Below are 20,081 nucleotides of genomic sequence, written 5' to 3'. Positions count from 1 at the left end.
CCTCTTCCTTTGAAACTATAAAGCAGGGGAAATTATTTTAGCTAGATAACATCCTGTACATTGCCAGGCAGTAGTTGGGAATTACATTAATATGTATTAGCTTTGAATGAAATTGTATTTTCTTCAATATTTCCTTATTATCTAGCAGATCAAGTCCAAACATCTGCACTTTTTCAATATTTTCCATGACCTATTTACTCCTTCCTACCCTCAAGTTTATCAAATTATTTTGTGACAGTTTTTAGGCAGTACTCTTCCTTTCTCCTGAAGAGAAGGCATGCTCACTGCTAACGTAATGGCTTTATTTATTTTGACCTGTCTTTCCATGGCATTCTCTAACACCTTTTCCTCCCCTAGCTAGATCCTTCTCAATCTTTATGGAGCAGATCAATTCCAATCTTCTGTAAGAAGCCTTCCAACTTTTCAGGAGTTTCACAGTAATTCGGTTCATTCCATTTAAGTTACATCTTGTTCTTCTCTTAAGTTTTTATTTTTCATACTTTAACTCAGTATATGATTGCACCTGACTTGAATTTTCAGCTCGTTGAGAAGAAAGACTGGCCTATGTTTATTTAAATAGTTCACAGTGCATGGCCAAATGCAGAACAATTGTTGACTGGCTGATGTGATGAGAGGTCTAGGTATATAATCATTGCATATTTATTAATGTCTGTTTCACTCCTGGTGGCCTCACTCTTACCTGTCCATTCATCTATTCAGAGCTGTCCATGGAGTTTCAACCAGGAGTAATGGGAAAGAAGGACTAATTTTGTTGCCTCTTCATTTCAGGAAATTGTTCATTCTCCACTCTTCCACATGCATCCTCACTTTGATTTGTCAGATCTAAAGCTACTTGGTTCTGCAGACTTCTCAGTATCCAAGCATTCTATGTATCAATTTTCAATCAATCATCAAGCATTCATTGGCCCTTGACTCAAACTCTAAACTATGCCAGACATTTTGCATATCTGTTAAGCAGGGAACACAATAATAACAGTTACCATGGAAGTCCAAATTATACCATTAATACATTTATAAGAATATTTCACCTAATAAAAATGAAATTTTCAGTATTATGCCTTCATATTTTCCATGCACTATTTTGTTTTATAAAAAAAGATACATAGAGAATACAGTACTTGCTTTGGATTAATTGAGTTGTGTCTCCTAAATTTCATATATTAGAAGATTAATCCCCATTGTAATTGCTGAGGGTGGGTAATCCTATTATGGTAATTGAAAGGTGGGGCCTTGAAGAGGTGCCTAGATTGTAGGACCCTGCTGTAGTGAATGAATAAATAATGATGGTCAAGAGTATGGCTCCGAGGGCTTTAAAAGGAGAATGCATGAGGAGCTATTCTGCTCTTTCTGCCCCACCATTTTCACAATGTGATACCCTACCTTCATTGTTGCCACCACCAAGATCCTCACTGGATGTGTTTCCCAGACTTTGGACTTCCCAGCCTCTGTAACTGTAAGCAATAAATTTTGTTTTCTTTATAAATCACCCAGTTCTACGTACTTTGTTATAAGCAACAGAAATGGACTAATACTGTACTCGAAGGCAAATGTACAGCACATAGCTTGAAATTTTCAAGAGAAAATGGAAAAAAAAATATTTAGGTCAATATTCAATGTACTTATACTCTACCAAGCAAATCCATTTGGATATTTTCTACATGACTTGTGTCCTTCTAAATTTATAAGAATTTCTAAGAACAACAACAATAAAATGCAACCAATTACAGGCAATTTAGATAATGGTGTTACAGTTTTTGCAGTGTAAGCAGTGGTAAAGTATGTTCTCTTCCACATTATGCCAATTTAATGTATTAATTTGTAGCATATGGTGTGTGAGCCTCATGATAGGAGAATGTGCTTAGATTTTTATTCCATCTACCAATAGGTGCTGACATTCATTCAGTTCCCTCCAGGCATGGTAATTGTTCACATAACAGTAGGATGTGCATCTAGACTCACGGCAATGGCTGAGAAATTGAGTTCATCTTACATTTTTCTCTCAAGCTTTTATTGCCCCATGTATTTCAGAGTAGTGACTTGATTTTATGCAATTTCTCTTGCTGAGAGCATCATCTTTGAGAACTTATGATCTTTCAGTTCATTCTTCATTCAATAATGTGTTTATGTGTTCTGTATACAGTATTATTTTGATACCAACTATTCTGTCAAATGTTTCAAAATGAATCAATTCATATAAACTGGGCCAAATAAATCAATCCTGAGAAATACGCCATCAATTCCATTACACAAAATGAAGGGTATAAAGCTTTATATTTCAGTGAAAAATAGAACAACTGTAGACACTAAAGTATACATCACTAATGTATCAGCTGTCTTATTTCGGTACACGTCACTTCTTACTGGCTATTTTTAGAACAGTAATTAAAATAATATAATGTAAGTTCTGATAGAGATCTGAGCAATAAAATAGATTTTGGAGTGTCTATGAGTAAGCCCATTTCAGGTAGGGCATCACAGATGACATCTCAGACCACCTCAAAATAATATTAACATTAAATTATCTTAATTATATTACCGTAGCCATGTCATATTGTTATAGTTTGGATATGTTTGTCCCCTGAGTCTTTATACCCCCAGATCTCATATTGAAATTTGATCCCTAATCTGGCAGTGTTGGGAGCTATTGGGGTCATGCAGGGGTGGATCCTTATGCATACATAGATTAATGCTCTCTCAGGGGCGGGTTAGTGAGTGAGTTTTTGCTCTATTAGTTCCTGCTAACTGGCACTTCCCCTCTCTCTTTCTCTAGCTTCCTCTTGCCATGTGATCTCCTTGCACCCATTGGCTGCTTGCCATTTTCCACCATGAGTAGAAGCAACCTGAGGTCTGCACTAGATGCAGCTGTCCAAGAAACTTTTTTCTTTATAAATTAACCAGTTTCATGTATTCTGTTATAGAATCACAAAAATGGACTAATACACATATCAAAACAGACTCCTGCTGAATTCATTACATCACATAATCAGGTTTTCAACTCCAAGCAGCAAAAACCCAACCCTAACTCTCTCAGGCAGAAAAATGCATACATTTTGTAAGGATATCAGATAATTTTGAGAAATCACAGGATTAAACAATCTGCTCAGATTATGGTCAGAAGACAGAGGATGCTAGGCTGTGGGAGCTAGAGCCAGGTCACACCCAGGGATAGCACAGTTCACCTGTGTCACTGTTGTGCTCACTATCCCTGCCTCAGCTCCCACACCAGTCAGTGTTCCCACCACAACAACCTCCACATGCTGAGGCTGTGAAAACAAACTACAATCTCTCCCTTCTCTTTGGAGTCACTTGTTCTAGTTTCAAAGTCTTAGACAAGAGATTAAGAGTCTCTAAGTGGAGATCACTTGCTCACACTTAACCACCAGGGGCTGCTGAGAACGGAATCTTTCTCCTTAAGAACCTGCTTCCTTTAAATACATACCATTCAAATAGGATTAAGGTACCTGTAGTGCTGCAGACTTCAAGCAAGGAACATTTTCAACCTTTCTGTTCATTTTTAATCACTTAATTATATGCCTTCTTATGGTTTGTAGCAATTTTATTCTATAATCGCTTTCTAACACCCAGTAACACTGTAAGTTATGTAGGCTAGATGTTTTCTACATTGTACAGATGAAAATATTAAAATTTAAGAAGTATAGCTTACTTGTCTGATTGAACTTCAGATCTTTGATAGAGGTTTAGTGTTCTTTCTACTACATTTAAATCATGAGTATATTTGTATATTTTCCTTCCAATCTTGCTTCACATAAGTAATTGGAAAAATGATATAATCACCTTAATAATAAAGTTTCTGTATTTCAATTTTTATTTGTTTACTATTAAATATGCTCATATAAACAATGGAGAATACACAATATGATTTGGAGATATGCATTGGCTCCGTGTAAATTATTTCCCAACATACATATTACAGTCAGAATATCAAAATGGGTGATAAAAACTACATCTTCTTTGGGCTCAAATCCAACTGATTCCCAAGAGATTATATTTTTTCATATTTTTTACCTATTTTAAAATGAACGAATTCCTGGGTGAAATAAATTAGTCAATTTCAGTCTTTATTTCTAAAATCCTTTTTGAGGACAATTTTAAATATCTAATTTACAAACTGATTTGAATTATGAAATATACAAATTAATTGAACTGACTGCAAATCGATTATCTTTATTTTTTTAAGCATGTATTTCTATAGTTTTCCACTTTACAATCAATGATCCAAAGCTCATTACTTGACTGGAGTTAATTTAGGGTTAGATAAAGAACAAACTGCTGGAGAAGTTCTCTCTTAAGTAAGCAATGTGCCATTTACAATATACCATTTCCATTCACAAAAACGGATTGTACCCTGAGTGCTGACTAGTGGGCAGAGACACAGGACTTTCAGATGTTTCTTAATGCTTAGTGTTTTGTTACTAATATCTTAAGGTTTGAACCACTTGGAATTCTTTCATAGTTGTATATTTTCACTTTTGTGTACTATAACAAAATTGCTACCAGTGCTAGTCAGAAGACATCGTATAAAACATCTGCTAAAGTAGAGAAGACTGGCATATAAGAAATATAAACTGCTCAAATACAGTTGAAAGGTTTCACATTCAAAATGATTTTTCCTATTCAGATATTTTGTAAAAAGCTATCTTTTGTAGTCATATGAAAATTAGTGCAAGGTTGCTTTTCCTTGGTCATTTTCAAGGATATTTTAAGGCTAACATGGTTTTGTGGATATAATCTCCACTTCTTGAGAAAACATTGTTGCCTGTGTCAAGAACTGTCTTAAATTTACTTTGAAATGTTGTATTACCTTGAACATTGCTGGGATTATAAACGATGGTAAATCATGTTCATTAGGTGAAAATGAACATTTATCAAATACTGATCAAAGTGCTATCATATTATGTAGCTGAAACCTACTTAAATGAGAAAAATTATGATATTGATAATTTTGTCTGCCACATATTAAACCCCTATATTATTCAAAATGAAATAATTGTATTATAGGCTGATCAGGTTTTTATAATGTGCATTGTAGTCAAAGCCAATTGAGAAGCAAACACGACACATTTTGATTAAATTTTCATCCCACATTGTCCTCCCATCACAGAAGGGATAAAAAATAAATAAGTTTTGTAGTACAGTGTAAACAAAATATGAACATAGAGGTATAATATAATTGTTATGTCTAAGGACATAAGAAACAATATAACTGTGATTAAAAAAAAAAGTAAGCAAAATGTTTCTTTTTGTTAGGTTTGAGATAATAACCCCTTCTCCAAATTCCTCATGATCCTTCACATCAGAAATATAATTTCCTATCTTTCTGTAAAGGAAAAGTTATTATATTGCTATTCTCCAGGACACACAGTTGGAGCACCATTTCACAGCCTATTTTTTCCTGATATGAAGTGGCTACAATACATTATCTACTGCTGAAGGAGATGAGGCAGGCTGGTGAATATCATGCAGATAAGTCAAAGTGTATTGGGAAAAATAAAAGACAGGATTCTTAGGTTCTATTTCTGCACATGCTATAAAACAGTTGGAAGAAACAAAATTTTGAATTGTGTCTTACATTCACCAAATATAAGACGTAGCCCCTTTTTTGCAGGGTGCCAAAACCTGTCACCAATCCTCTGCTTGAACATGTAAATTAATAGGAAAATTATTACCTCACAAAATAGTCCATTCGTTTTTTTTTTTATGCTGTTGCTTTTAAAGAATGGCACTACCCTGAACCCTCAGACTTTCATACACTCAAAAAGGATACAATGTAATGTATCCTTTCAGTATTAGTCAGGGTTCTCTACAGAGACAGAACCAATAGGATATATATATATACACAAATATACAAGAGGGGATTTACTAGGGGAATTAGCTCACGCGATTGTGAACAGAAGTCCCATGATAGGACGTCTGCAAACTGAATGCCAGTAGCATGGCTCAGTCCAAATCTGAAAGCCTCAAAACCAAGGAAGCTGATGGTGCCATTGGTATAAATACCGGAACCCAAAAAATGAAGTTTTAAGCTCTAATGTCCATGAACAGGAGAGCACAGCGTAACCCAGCTCCAGCAGGTAGAGAAAGCAATTTGCCTTTTTTCTCCGTTTTTGTTCTCTCTGGGCATGGATCGGATGGTGCCCACACACAATGAGGGGCGGATCTTTCCCACCCAGTTCACTCGGGCTCGTGTGATCATCTCTTCTAGAAACACGTTCAAAGACAACTCCTGAAAATATAGCTTTACTAGGTTTCTTGGTATTCCCTAAGCTAATTAAGTCGATACCAAAAATTAATTATCACACCTTCCAATTTCATTCCACCTCATACAGAGTTTTCTCTTTTCCAGGTAAGTACTATATCACTTCTACAAATTATATTTATCATCAAATGCTTTCTAAGCTCTCTATAGTATCTAAGCAAAGTGCTTGGCAAATTGTCAGCATGCTGATAGATGTTTAACAGAATTGAACTGGTGTTCTCTTCAATATATAATTCTTTCCTGGTGTTCTTTATAACATAAATGTCCAGAATTGAACTCTCTCTCTCTCTCTCTCTCTATATATATATATATATAGAACATGGTGGGATATTACACCACTTGGTCTAAATATTATAATTATTTCAATTGATATTTTAATTGTATTCAATTTCTAGGCATCAAATGAGTACCAGCTCATATTGAGATAGAATTATTTCCATAGATATTTTTGTAAGGTTGTGTCTTCCCCATTCTGTATTTACCTCCCTGAATTTGTTTAAATTATAAGTGAAGTCTTCTTTATTTATTGCTCATTTTATCTTGGTTATTTCTTCCCATCATTTCAGTATGTCAGAATACTAAAATTAAAATACTTACATTGAAATTTTTTATGTATACTGTCTGTTGGCTTCTTGCAAAGGACCATCGTTGAATAAAGAATAAATATAAAATTACATAGTGGTTTTCATTGAAATTTCTCAGAAATTCTTGCTATTATTTATTTTGGGAATTTCAGTTATTAATTCAGGTTAGTTGAAAAAGAGTAAATCTCTGTGTCTCAGCTTGTTTTTCTGTAATACAAGGGAGCCCTAGAAATCCTTCTACCACATGCATGTACTAATGCCAGTAACCACCACTTACCCACAAACATTCAGGATGCCCCATTGCTTTGTCTTAAGTGCCATATGGTCCCAACCTATTTTCTGATGCCAACTACCCCTGACATGCCACCTATCTGTCAGCACCCTCTCTGCTAACACCTGCAACTTGACCTTCTCTTACAGTCTGCTTCTACATGGCAGTCTAGTTTCCTGGTCAAGGTCATCTGTCTTAAACTGCACCACAGTCCATCAAACCACAGTTCTGATTAAAAAAGAAAAAAAAAATATTTCAAGATGCCTCATTTTAGAAAATTCTGACAGTAAGATTTCTCTACTTAGAAGAAACTTCAGATGGGAAATGCATTTTATGCTATTTAGGACTTCAGTTTACTTAAGGCTAAATTGGGACAGTTTAGGTTTTTCGGTTTGATGAATTGGATGCGTATGGTACAGTACAGAATGCCCATTTTCTGGAGAATAATATGCAGAAAGGGACATAATTCTACCTTTATTCATTCTTCAGTACTTTTCATGGCCCCAGAAATGCTGTGTCAATTTTTATATGATTATTACAGCAAACATCTGGAATACCAGATGTGAGCAGACACATTAAGGGACATTTAATCTATACATTTAAGAATGAGTCAAGTTAATCAGAAATCTCATTTCACTTCTCAAAATGAGCTAGATAAGCCACGTCAACAGTAAAAGTCTATACAATCTGGAAGACAAAGGATATTAAAAGACCATATGGCACTTGAGACAAAGAAATTGTGTATGTTAGTCTGTGTGTATATGTGTGTGTCCATATAGAAATGCAAACCCATTTGCAAGTCTTATATGTCCCTGAGAAAGAAGGCTAAATAAGTGAAAAAACAAACAAATAAACAAATGAACAATGTGTACTTACATTATTTTATTCTACTAAATATATCATAATTATATTTAGGAACATGGATCGAATATAAAGATTTTATTTAAGTATGGCTGGAAATATATACTGTATATTTCATTTACTATATTTCAAGTTTCAGAGAGATTTTAACTTCATAACTTATCTTCTGATTACTATAACTTATGATAGTTAAATTGTGTATACATGAGGGTACTTTAAAGCGTTTGTGGAAAAAATAGAATTAAAAGATAACACCAATCTATGAACTTTTTGAAGTATCTTTGTATATAGTATAGAGGGAAATGAATATATTATGTAAGCCTTTGATTGTCCCCCAATAAATTTTGCTAGTAGAGATGTAATTTAGAAGAAGAAGCATTCCACTTGAACATTTTTAATGCTGAAATTATTAATCAAATCTGTTGGAACTATAATTGAACTCTGCTCATTATGAAATCAAAAATGAGTCTTTGCCTCACATGTCAATCAGTCTATTATCTAATCTAAACTAACAGCATTTTCTAAAATCACCAGAAATCAACAACAAAAAATTTAAAAAATGATATTTTATGAGGATTTATTCTCTTACTTAAGTATACATAAAAATAGACAAAATTGTAGGATTTAGAGTCCCAAGGACTAGAAATTTTGATTTTTAAGGCCCAGGAATCTGTGTTTTAAGAAGAACTTCAGAAAAATTTGATATTCTTTGCTGTCTCTAGTTTTTATATAAATGTGTAAATTATAAATGTGTAAATTCATGTAAATGCGTGATTTAAATTTATTTGCATATTCTGTAATTTTGATTCAACTCATGCTGCTAATATTCTGTTGTGGATGTTTCACTTCGTTCTGTTTGCAATAGATGTCAGTTGACAGCCTACTATCTTTCAGTTCTGTACTAAGTTTGGTAATATGAAGATGAATAGGACCTTATCCTAAAGCCACTTTGAATCTAATCAAAAAAACACATGATTTAACAAATATTGATATTAAAGTTCAGCAAATGGAAAAATATACACAGCAGGGTGGTAGCCAAGTGAATGTTGTAAATTTGAGGTTTTGGAGAAAAACAAGAAAATACGCATTTTTTCCCCTCTCAGGAGGATCAGAGAGATATTTTGTAGATTTAATGCTTGAACCAAAGCTTGACGGAGAAACAAGAGGAAGAAAATGATTAGGCATTCTGTCTATAGGGAAGAGCGTGAACAAATGTACAGAGCAGGTCTGGGAAATAATTGGAAAGAAAGGTGTAGAAAGGTTAGTACTTGATCATGAACTGCCTTTAAAATTAGGTTGAAATATGTGGATATTAGCTTGTAGGCAATGGAACCACTGCAAAATTTTAAGATGACTGATATGATGAGACTTGTGTTTTAGAAAAAAAAAAAAAAATCAAGTGACCATATGATAAAATTGGGGGAAGAGGCCATTTAATACCTCAGGAGACAAAATAAATGGGCACTTGAAAGATTGTACTAATAATGGGTGTGAAGAAGAGGAATTCTGTTCACAAATTTACAGTATTATAATAAAATGAACTTAGCTGATATATTAAAGCAGCCCAAATTCCATTTGGGAAAACACATAGGTCTTCTGAAAGAAGTTAATGATGATGGATTAATACCTAAGTAATATAATAAGAAACAAATATTTGAAGGGAACTTGATAGAAAACACTGACTATATCAGGGACCCATAGAAATGTAGAGAGCTACAGTGTAGCTAAGAACCATCTAGTCTGAACAAGAGGGGAGTTAGTTGAGCTTATGGACAATAGGGTCTGTGACTTAGGAAGCTTAGCATCTTCACTGAAAAACTTTTGAGTATAATATTGAAAGATTTGGTCCCATTGCATGGATACAAGGATACAAGTAGCCATTTTTTGTTACTTTTAAAAGAGTTTTCTGTGGTTGGAAGAAAGCGAAAGGTTTGGGTTGGGAATAATGTTTATATAAGAATGTAATAGTGAAGCTTACATTTTCACATTTTATTTCCTGCATTGTCACATTATCAGATTATGGGAAGAAAGGGTATTTAGCACCTATGGCGGTCTCTGCAGAACTCTTACAATGATTGAAACATATACAGTTGAGTTTAACTAACTATAGGAATTCTCATGTTTTTATGCTATGGTAATTGATCTCAGTAGTCCCTGCTTTGGATCATGTAAACCTTTGCCATATATGTTTGTTTATATCTATCTATCATTTACGTAGCTACCTGTCTATGTTTCTCTATATCTGTCTACCACATACACATATAAACACACATATATATACACATACAAGGGTGTATATATATTCAAAAAGCTCATGAAAAGATTTGTATTATCTTATAATTCTATTTTTCACAAACTTTTGAAGTACCCTTATATGTACATATGCATGTATTCATACAAATATGCCCACAAATATACAGATGTATAAGCACACATATGTCTTTGAGTATAAAAACATGGCTTATATTTTCTTTGCACCACAAGTACAGCCTAGTGCACTGGAGGGAAAAATGATCATTAAATAAAAATGAAAAAAAAAATTCAGTGATGTTTTCTACGTTCAAATTGTACCCCTTGTTTTTATAATTCTGAAATGAATAGTTAATAACACATACATATATTTTGTTTGCAATTACAAATGTTGCAAATTTTATTAGAAAAATTTTTTTTATTTGAGCTTCTTTAAATATACTTTGGCAAATGTAAGTACTTATATATATATCCTGTACAGTGGCAACTAAAGTATAATTTTGACTTAAAATTTAGGGAATGGCAACAAATTATTAGTGTAAAATAGTTTTAAAGACAGAATTTATTCTCATCAAAACCAACCTAGTTTTTCATTGTATTATATGATCTGGAGATAAATGAGTAAATGAGAATGAAGATTCAATGTGTTTTATGTTATTCATTATAATGTTATTTTTGCAGACATTAAGATTTACATATTTTCTATAGTTTTAAGAAAGTCTGTAATGATGGTTTTTTGAACTTCACAATTTAAAAAATTGCCAATATTATGGAGGATTGAGCCTCAAATTCTCTAAACTAATAATACATAATATTACATATAAGCAAGCATTAGGATAGAGATTTTTTTCTTAAACAATCATCATTGGAACTCACAGAAACTAACATGTATTTAGATACCATGAAATTCAGCAGTTTCATAAAATATTAATGAAGTTTTGCAATAGTCTCATTTTTAAATTCAGTGATTAATAATTGATTAGTCTGTAAAACAGATGTATTGCACAGCAGTATCAACATTATAACAAAGCTACTTGAAAATTTAATTTGATCTAAACCACTTTTTAAATTTTTTAGAAAAAGGGAAGAACAGTTAAAGTACTTCTCTTTTTATCAATGGCCTTCTGAAATCTAAGGTCTCTACTCATTCTCTTGTTCCTTATTAAAAACTAATGTTGCATGGAGATATCCCAGAGAAAAATGAATATTACAAGAATGCTTCCCATTTAAAAAAAATGTGATGTACCCCAAACAGTGAGTCATTTTCAGCAAGTAAATATACAATAATGCAAGTAAAACACATGGGAGATGAATTGTAGCAAGTTTTCCAGATAGCCAATTGCTTCAAAGGTGATTATGTAGTCACAAAATTATCATTCAAATCCACAAGCCAGCTCTAATTTTATGTTTCATTCTTCCTAGAATTCAGAGAACACTAAAGAGGGTTAACAGCCTAAAATTTTAATATCGTAAGAATGGGAAAGCCTCCCAGGAAAAAAAATGCACCTTAAGAAAAAGAGAACTAAAGTTCAAAAGTCAAGGGCAATTAGTTTAAGAAACCTCAAATTTTTTTTTCAGTAAAGATCAGGATAAATATGGGAGATTTGCCCAAGCATTTTAGGACGCCAGGGAAACGGGGACACGCACACCCATGTAACCTAAACAAACAAAACTAAAATCTCTCTCTGTATCTCTCTGCTTCTCTCTCTCTCCTGTGTGTGTTTGTGTGTGTGTTTGTACACGGTGTGTGGTCAGATATCGACCATTTCTTTAGCAGGATTACATATTTAGGCTGACTTTTACCCCTGTTTTTTATTGTGATATACAGTTGGTTCATACAAAGTGTTAGATACACATGCAAATTGTGAAGCATAATAGTAAAGAATTAAATAAAAGTCTGTGAACCCATTATCCATTTAAAGAAAGAGCACATTACCATTTCATTTGTGAATTTTTTACCACTCCATCCTTCTGCCTTTTGGAGAGAGAATGTTAGAGGAACTCACACACACACTTTTCAAATTGGTCTGTTTGTTTTATTATTTCTTTTACTTTTGTAACATATTTATCACTTGCATATATAACACAATTTTTTTAACTTGCAGTTTTTTGGTTTGTTTTGTGAAAATATTTTCATACTGTATGCATTTTTGATTTATGCAGTTTTGATGCTCTCTGCTATAATGCAATCATTTTCATTTATGTACAGTACTCATTCTATGAAAATTTATTTAACCATTCTTTAGCTGGGCATTAGGTAGTTTTCACTTGTATGAAATTAAAAATGACACTGCTATAGTGTTCTTTATCATGTTTCCTGGGACGAAAATTCACAAGAGTTTACTTGTTTACTTTATAAGATGTCACTAAATTACGTTTCAGAGTAGTTGTACCAATTATAAACCCACAAGCAGTATATGAGAGTTCATGAGCATCACAGATGTCCAGTATTTCATATTACAAGCTAAATGTTTTGCCAAATTCGTGGTATAGAATATTATTTCATTGTAGTTTTAATTATAAATTTCCTGATATCTAAGACTGAGCATATTTTCACATATTTCTTTATCATTGTGTTGTCTTCTATGTTTGTTTACAACTTTTTCCCATTTCTCTATTTAGTTGTAGTTTTTTTAAATTTTATTTTTATGTCAATTAATCCTTTTAAAATTATACTCAAAACAAATACTTTTTCCCCAACTGTGTATTATTTACTTTTTTCCTTTTTAATGGTGTTCCACTTACTTTTAAAATAAACCTTGATCACATAGGCAGCAAATAATTAATTGAAAGTAGTTTTAAATGAAATTTCTAAAAGACTTGCATAGTCCAAGGCAGTGTAAGTCTTTAGATTACTAAACAGTGGTAAGGATGTAAAAATATGTCCCCACTTTGTGGTTATCGATTGAACACCACGGGATATGCAGACATACACAAGGATCTGAAGTGTAGGTTATAGCATCTACTCCTGGAAGGAAGAAAAACATGTTTATGGATTTGATGGTGACAAACAAATTACTTCAGTCAAATAGGACATAAGAGAGAAAAAAGGATAGATGGCATTTGAAAACTAAAACAATTTGCCAATTTCTAAAACTGTTAGGACAAATTTAATTATAACTAGGCTGAATTTCATGCAAAATGGATGAATGCTTCAATTAAAAAAATTATCTAATGGTTTTGCTAATCCTATTATTGTCTTAACAGTGTTAGACCAGGAAAAACGATTATACATTATAATCACAAAAATTCAGATAAATTCAATAGAAAGCTCCCACACTCTTTAGTGACAAATACATATGAAATAGTTGGCTTTCTTTAGATCATGATAATAGCTTGCCAGATCTAACTGCTTATACCAGGTTTGAAATTCTACAATCACAATGAAGTACAATGTCACATATTAACATTGGGAGAAATTCTCCATGACGTTTCATTTTTGCTCTTGTGTCAGCTTTTGTCCTGTACTAACTATTAAGGATGGTTGTATAGCAAGCAGCCTTGAAAGATAGAAATAGTGCCCCTTTCCAGGGTAGAGGACACATTTGTTTACTGGCCAGTTTTGAAGAGATAATGTCTCCCTCCATGAAAAGTGTGGACAGGTTTTCTAGCAGCCATGTTTTAAAAATTGAGGTTTCCTCAGATACACCACATGTTCTCACTCATAACTGGCTGCTAGGAAAGAAGGAAGGGAGGGACAGAAGGGGGAGGGAAGAAGGGAAGAAGGAAGGAATGAAGGAAAGAAAGAAAAGACTACAACAATAAGTTGAACTTTCAGAGGAGAGAACAAACCTAAGGATACTAAAGATGGGCGGAGGGAAAGAAGGGATTTGGGAAGTGATAGGTCGGGCAAAGGGCATTAAAAAAAAATCACTACTTGTAAGAACGAATATGCTAATAAAAAAATTTAAAATTAAAAAAATTAAAAATTGAGGTTTTCTAAACTTGGGGTTCTTCAGCTGTGACATAAACTCAGTTTGTGCAAATCCACCTGAGACCATCTCTGCTTCAACTCTGCAGAGCTTGGGAGACAAGGGAACTGATACATGGGCTGCTCTGTGGTGCGTAGAAGAGTAACAAAGTCCTTTGTTTCTGACCTGGAAGACCCATGTCTTCTACCGTCATCTATGAAAGTGTGGCAACATGTTCTCTTGCAAACAGGGTAAGATCTCCAACCCTGTACAGTTCTTGAAATATAAAATGATGCTTTTTTCACTATCATTTCTTGGTAAGTCCATGGTTCCATATCCATCAATCAATACCACTCATTCTTATGAAACCTCCTGAGGGCTCCTCCAATAATAGTATGGCTTATAAATTCCCATGGAACTAGACAAAAATATATCCTAAGTGTGAATATTTTCCAATCATTCTGCACCAGTTCTCTTTCATATTTGCTGTTGTAGTAAATCTCTAAACCCAAAAGTGAAGAGTTTTCTCAGATGGCTGGTGTGGTAAAGAGAAGTGCAACATTGTAAAATAATTCTGACCAGTTCAAATTAACATAAATTTAAAAAGTAATTATTATTCACATTTTTTTTTTGTACACAGGATGCTGAATCTAATATAATAATCTATATACTAAAATATATCAAGTTTAATTGTAGGAAATGTGAGATTTCTAGTTCATATACATTTGTACCCAAATCATGACAGGGAGAGCCTAAGAACACCTCTGTTGCTTTTACTTCAGTAAGAAGCACATAAAAAAGTTAACTATAGGAAGTAATCTAAGGTATATAATATGCCAAAAAGAAACAGGGGATGGGTTGGGATATGGATTTGAGTTACATTTTCGTTTTTAGTTTCTCAGTGTCTCAGTGTATTGGTGACCGCGTCTCTAGAATTTGTTAAAAGAGATTTTTAGATGGAATATTATGATTCATAACATTCCTTCCAACCCTAAGATTCAATGATTTTACAATGTTCAAAAATTCTTTAAAAAGCACACAAATATTTCTAATTATTTTTTTCTAACAAAAAATCTAATTGCATGATTACATTTTACATGTCACTAGATTAATTCTCTTAAGGCAATCATCTTGCATTTGATGTGACAAAAGATTCTCCAGTTTCATTGCTCTCATATGTTCAAAGAGGAAGTAAGATGCAAGATGTACCGGGGCATTTCAGGGATGATATACATTTGGTTTCATATAAATTCCTAGGACCTGGGGTGTTCAGAAATCTTAGCCCTTTTAAATAAATTCTGTAACTCATACATGCTTATAATATTTGCTCATTTCTTTTTGTCTTTTAATTGTAGAAAATAAGCTGATACCATTTCTTCAAGAAACAAAGAGAATTTATTTATTATGACATTCCTTGAAGAAACATCCAATTATTCCAATGAAAGTTAGTCTGGCCCGTTAGCTCAGTTGGTTAAAGCACAGCCTCATAACATCAAGGTCACGGGTTTGGATTCCCATACCGACCAGCCATCAAAAAAGAAAAAAAAAATTAAAAATATCAAGACTAATGAATATATTACATACTAAAAATTTCAAGATCAGCAGGCATTGGTCTGGAAACATATGTTTATGTTTTAATAACAGAAAACCTGGACAATTATTTGTGGGAGAAAACGAAACAAATGTGTAACCCAAACTATGATAGATAAGAGATTTTTCTTATAAAAAATAACTGAAATATTTGAATATACTATAATTCTAGATCAGTAAATGGCAAAAAAAAAAAAAAAAGAGGAAAGGTAGAAGAGAAAACCCCTTTCCTAAACTTAGGTTAAATTGTTTTCATTTATTATTTCATACTGATGTTTGTTCTAATGTTAAGCTCAATGGAAAATATGTCTGCTTTGTTCTAGAAAGACAGATATATAGAGAGTGAAATAGAGAAAAAGAAAAAGAGAAAGAGAGAGGAAAAAAATTAAAAAGTGGCTTTTAACAATGATGAAAACATGTTTTAGGTGACAAAATGAGATGCATGTAAATGACAAGTAGGCTCTCTGTACCTTGAAAACATTCAATTCAGAGTGACCTGTAGCCATAAATTACCAGCAAGAAGCTTCAGATGCTAGTCTTGTAATTTTATCAAGATCAACAAGATGCAATCTTGCAAACCGTTTGCATGGTGTGAGGACGAATTAATGTCCTTGTTCTTTCAGACGGCTGAGTTTGATGCACAGGAGTCTGACGACTTTTCTGTCTGTGTAGCCGTATATGGCCATTGTAAATAATTAAGCAGAAATTTGTTACCCCTTTGTCAAATGTATTTCTGATGTTGCTTTTCCTAGCTTCCATTAAGAAATCCCTTGATTAAATTTTAAAGTCTTAAACAATTTGAGAGTCTGAGAGCATTGGATACAAACTACAATTTAAATGTTTTGCAGGGGAAAGTCATATTCTCTTTGGGAGTAGAAAAAATAATGTCAGGTATTTAGTATGCAGCCCCATGATTCTTTTTCAAGACAAGACATTACAGATTTGATTACCAACCCTGTCGCTGGTCCTTGTAGGTCATTTATTTTCCCAACTACTGTCTTGTTGATATTTAGAATATGTTGCTTAAAATATTTGAAAATATTTTAAGTTAAGTGAAATAAGAGTATGCTTGAAACTAGAAATTTAAACTTTTAGTCACTCCAAGTCTTATATAATATGGTAAAAAGAAAATACTGAACGAATGCTTGTTTTTGTAACTTAAAATCCCTAATTCTTCTTTACACTTTATTTATAGTATTCTCAAATAATTTTTAGTAAAAGAAACAAAACAATTAGAAAACAAACTAAATAGTGAAATATAATTTTCCTGAATTATGCTTCAGAAAATAAGAGTAATTGTTTAATTTTTAATCATATTCTTCCTAAAATGCATGAATTCAAAACAGATTGGTATGAATATGCGGCACTTTTCTGAAGGTACCATAATTATTATGTATATTTTGGAAAAAATAAAACAGCCTTTAAACTTAGAACACATATAATTCAAAAAATAAAATGCAGCATTTAGTTTTCTATCACAATTAAAAAAGAAGCAGAGTACATTTTGTATGGTAAAGTGATACTCCACATGACATAATTCAAAGTTTTCTGTAGATTTTTCACTTTCTTTCATGTGGGTGAATATTGTAAGTTTTATTCCTCCTCTCTGAACATTATTTCCTCTTTGCTTAAATAAAATGAATGAAAATGAAATATAATTTATTGTGTTTAGAACTACTCTCCATAGGGATGTTATTTTTGTGGTGATGCATCCCCTAAAACTCATCTTCAATTTGACCACCATAGTCATTACATTTATACAGTATATGTGTCTCTTTCATTTTGGAATAAGAAAATTAGAAACTTCATGATTTCTTTTTTATTCAGGAATTCTATTTGGTTTTGAATTATGTTGTGCATATTGTAAACCCTGTCTCTAAATAGAAAGTGCTAAAATATTTACATTGCACTATTTGGCCCATAATGCCCTTCTCCCCACCCCTACTCCCAAACTTTGTCTTTTATGTTCCATTATTTTTATGTTTTGCCACCTCCTAGGGCTTGTCTGCTGAAACTTGACTGTGTGAACCAACTTTAAATGTGATATTTGTTGTTCCAGAGACAGACGCTGGCCATAGCCAGATGCCTCCTCTCCTGCTATCTCTCTTCAGGGGAACAATCTCCCTGAGCTGGCTTTGGTCACAGCCCCTGCTGGAGCCTATCCCCTGGAAATGTTCTCTTGTTCACTGTAGTATGCCATACATTTCTGGTGCATTTTTGATTTAACAAGAGCTCCATGAGGAGCAGAGCCCTATTGCAGTTCTCAACCAGGGTATCTTCCACTTGTGCATATTTGGAAATGCTTACAGGAGGTTTAATTGTTCAGAGTGATTGATGTTGTCACTGAGGGAGCCAAGGAGGTAAACAATCTCCAAGGTAAGGGAAGGTCATTGCCCCTTGCCCATGGCCAGTGGTGCCTCTCTTCTCAAAAGACATTGAGATTCCAAAGGGATGTTTCTACAGTTCCCTCCCTTCCTGTCCTTCCTTCCTTCCTCCTTCCATTTTTTCCCTATCTTTCTTTTAATGTAACATTCTTTTTTCTTTCTTTAATATTTGTTTTAATTTTTAACCATCCAGTATATTATTAGAGAAAATAAAAGAAGAGCTTGAATTTTCCTGTGCCTCCAACCCCCACAGCCTGATAGGTTAGGATTATTTTAGACAGCTGGACAGGGAATGGTTGAGCACGGGATAGATATTTTGTGCATACCATCCTGGAAGTACTCCTTTAAGAACGCTGGGTCAGTGAGTATCTGCTCTATTTATTCCTTGCCATCCTTACCCTGAGATAATCAAAAAAATTCACTAATGTAATTTGTACTCTTCTTCCATTGATTATACAATGTTCTGAAGCCACCTTAGAGTACTGAAACAGCAGCAATAATTAGTACTTATTGAACACCCATTGGGTGCATGCCTTGTACTACACAGTAGACCACTGTGTGAATCTTTAATAATTCTGCTACTGCAGACTTCAGTGGAAAATAGATTCAAATAGCACTTTTATATTAGGAGGAAATTCATCTTTTCAGGCAAGCAGCCAAAATTTAAATCCAAATTGCATTTTTTTGTGTGTGCTAATTGGGTTTACAAGGATTTATTGTCACTTCTATGTCTTTCTCTCTGCCTTTCTCTTTTTCACATGATTCTAAAAAATCCTAGGCAACTGCAATTGCTGAGTGAAATTTTGACACACTTATTTAACTAGTTTCACCAATGTTAATGTATGGCTCTTGGTTTTGACTATGGTTTTGTTCAATGTTTATAGGAACCTCCTTTTTTGTAGAATCTTAAAACAGAAGATATGACAAACTTATGTTTTAGAAAACCCTTGTTCCACACAAAGGGGGAGAGAAAACATGCAGGCACCCTGAATATTAAAGAAGCATGAGAGGCACATTATTAAACTACTTTCTACCATTGGATTTTTGATTTACTTTATTCCTTTAACTCTTACTGTTCTAAAATCAATCAATAAAATGCAAAAAGTTGGTTTGGAAGGTTTGAGAAAAGGGTATTGGGTTGCTAAGCAAGTCAGTGTCCTAAATATCACACATTGTCATTTTTTTATAATTATGACTCTTTATCTCTAGTATCCCCACATTCAGGGAAATTCATATTTTCCTGACAAAGAAATAAGGATATGAAGCAATTAAGTTAATTTTGCCAATGATTTGTGTTAAGTATTGAGTATTTGATTGTTGTAAATAAATAAGTAAATAAAAAATAACAGTGGACCAACTAGGAACTTGGAACTCAGAATTTTATAAGAAAATTTTAAAACAAAATGCTTTTGTTTGTCCTCTGTTGTCTTCTATCTAAGTAATTAATATTACAACATATTGTTGCAAATGCAAGAAACATGCATTTCCCAGAACACTGTTATTGAAGAGAGATTTTTGATCTTTTTCATTCATTTTTAATGACCAGAGTTGAGTTGATTTGCTGTTTTTACAACGGAATATCACACAAAGAGCCCTAACCCATAAAGGGATGGGTAAAGATCCCAGTGCACTCTTCTGTTGATTTTACAATTATTAATTTAAGTACCATGTTAGTTAAAATACTAAGGCCTCTGGCTGGAGAATGACTTTTACCAAAATCATTCTATATAAAGATATTGATTAACTTTTTTTAATACAAGGTACAGGCATTGTAACATATTTGAGTATTTCTTTTACAGATCCACAGCCAATTAAGTAGAACTTATTTTTTATGACTCTATGGACTTTAACAGCAGTATAAATATTTAAATATGTAAGCCTGTTCACCTGCCCAGCATGTATGCTATCCTTTCTGCCATAAGCATCTTCCCT

The sequence above is a fragment of the Cynocephalus volans genome, chromosome 7, assembly GCF_027409185.1.
Source record: "Cynocephalus volans isolate mCynVol1 chromosome 7, mCynVol1.pri, whole genome shotgun sequence".
Classification (NCBI taxonomy): Eukaryota; Metazoa; Chordata; class Mammalia; order Dermoptera; family Cynocephalidae; genus Cynocephalus; species Cynocephalus volans.
This window is presented reverse-complemented; position numbering follows the sequence as displayed.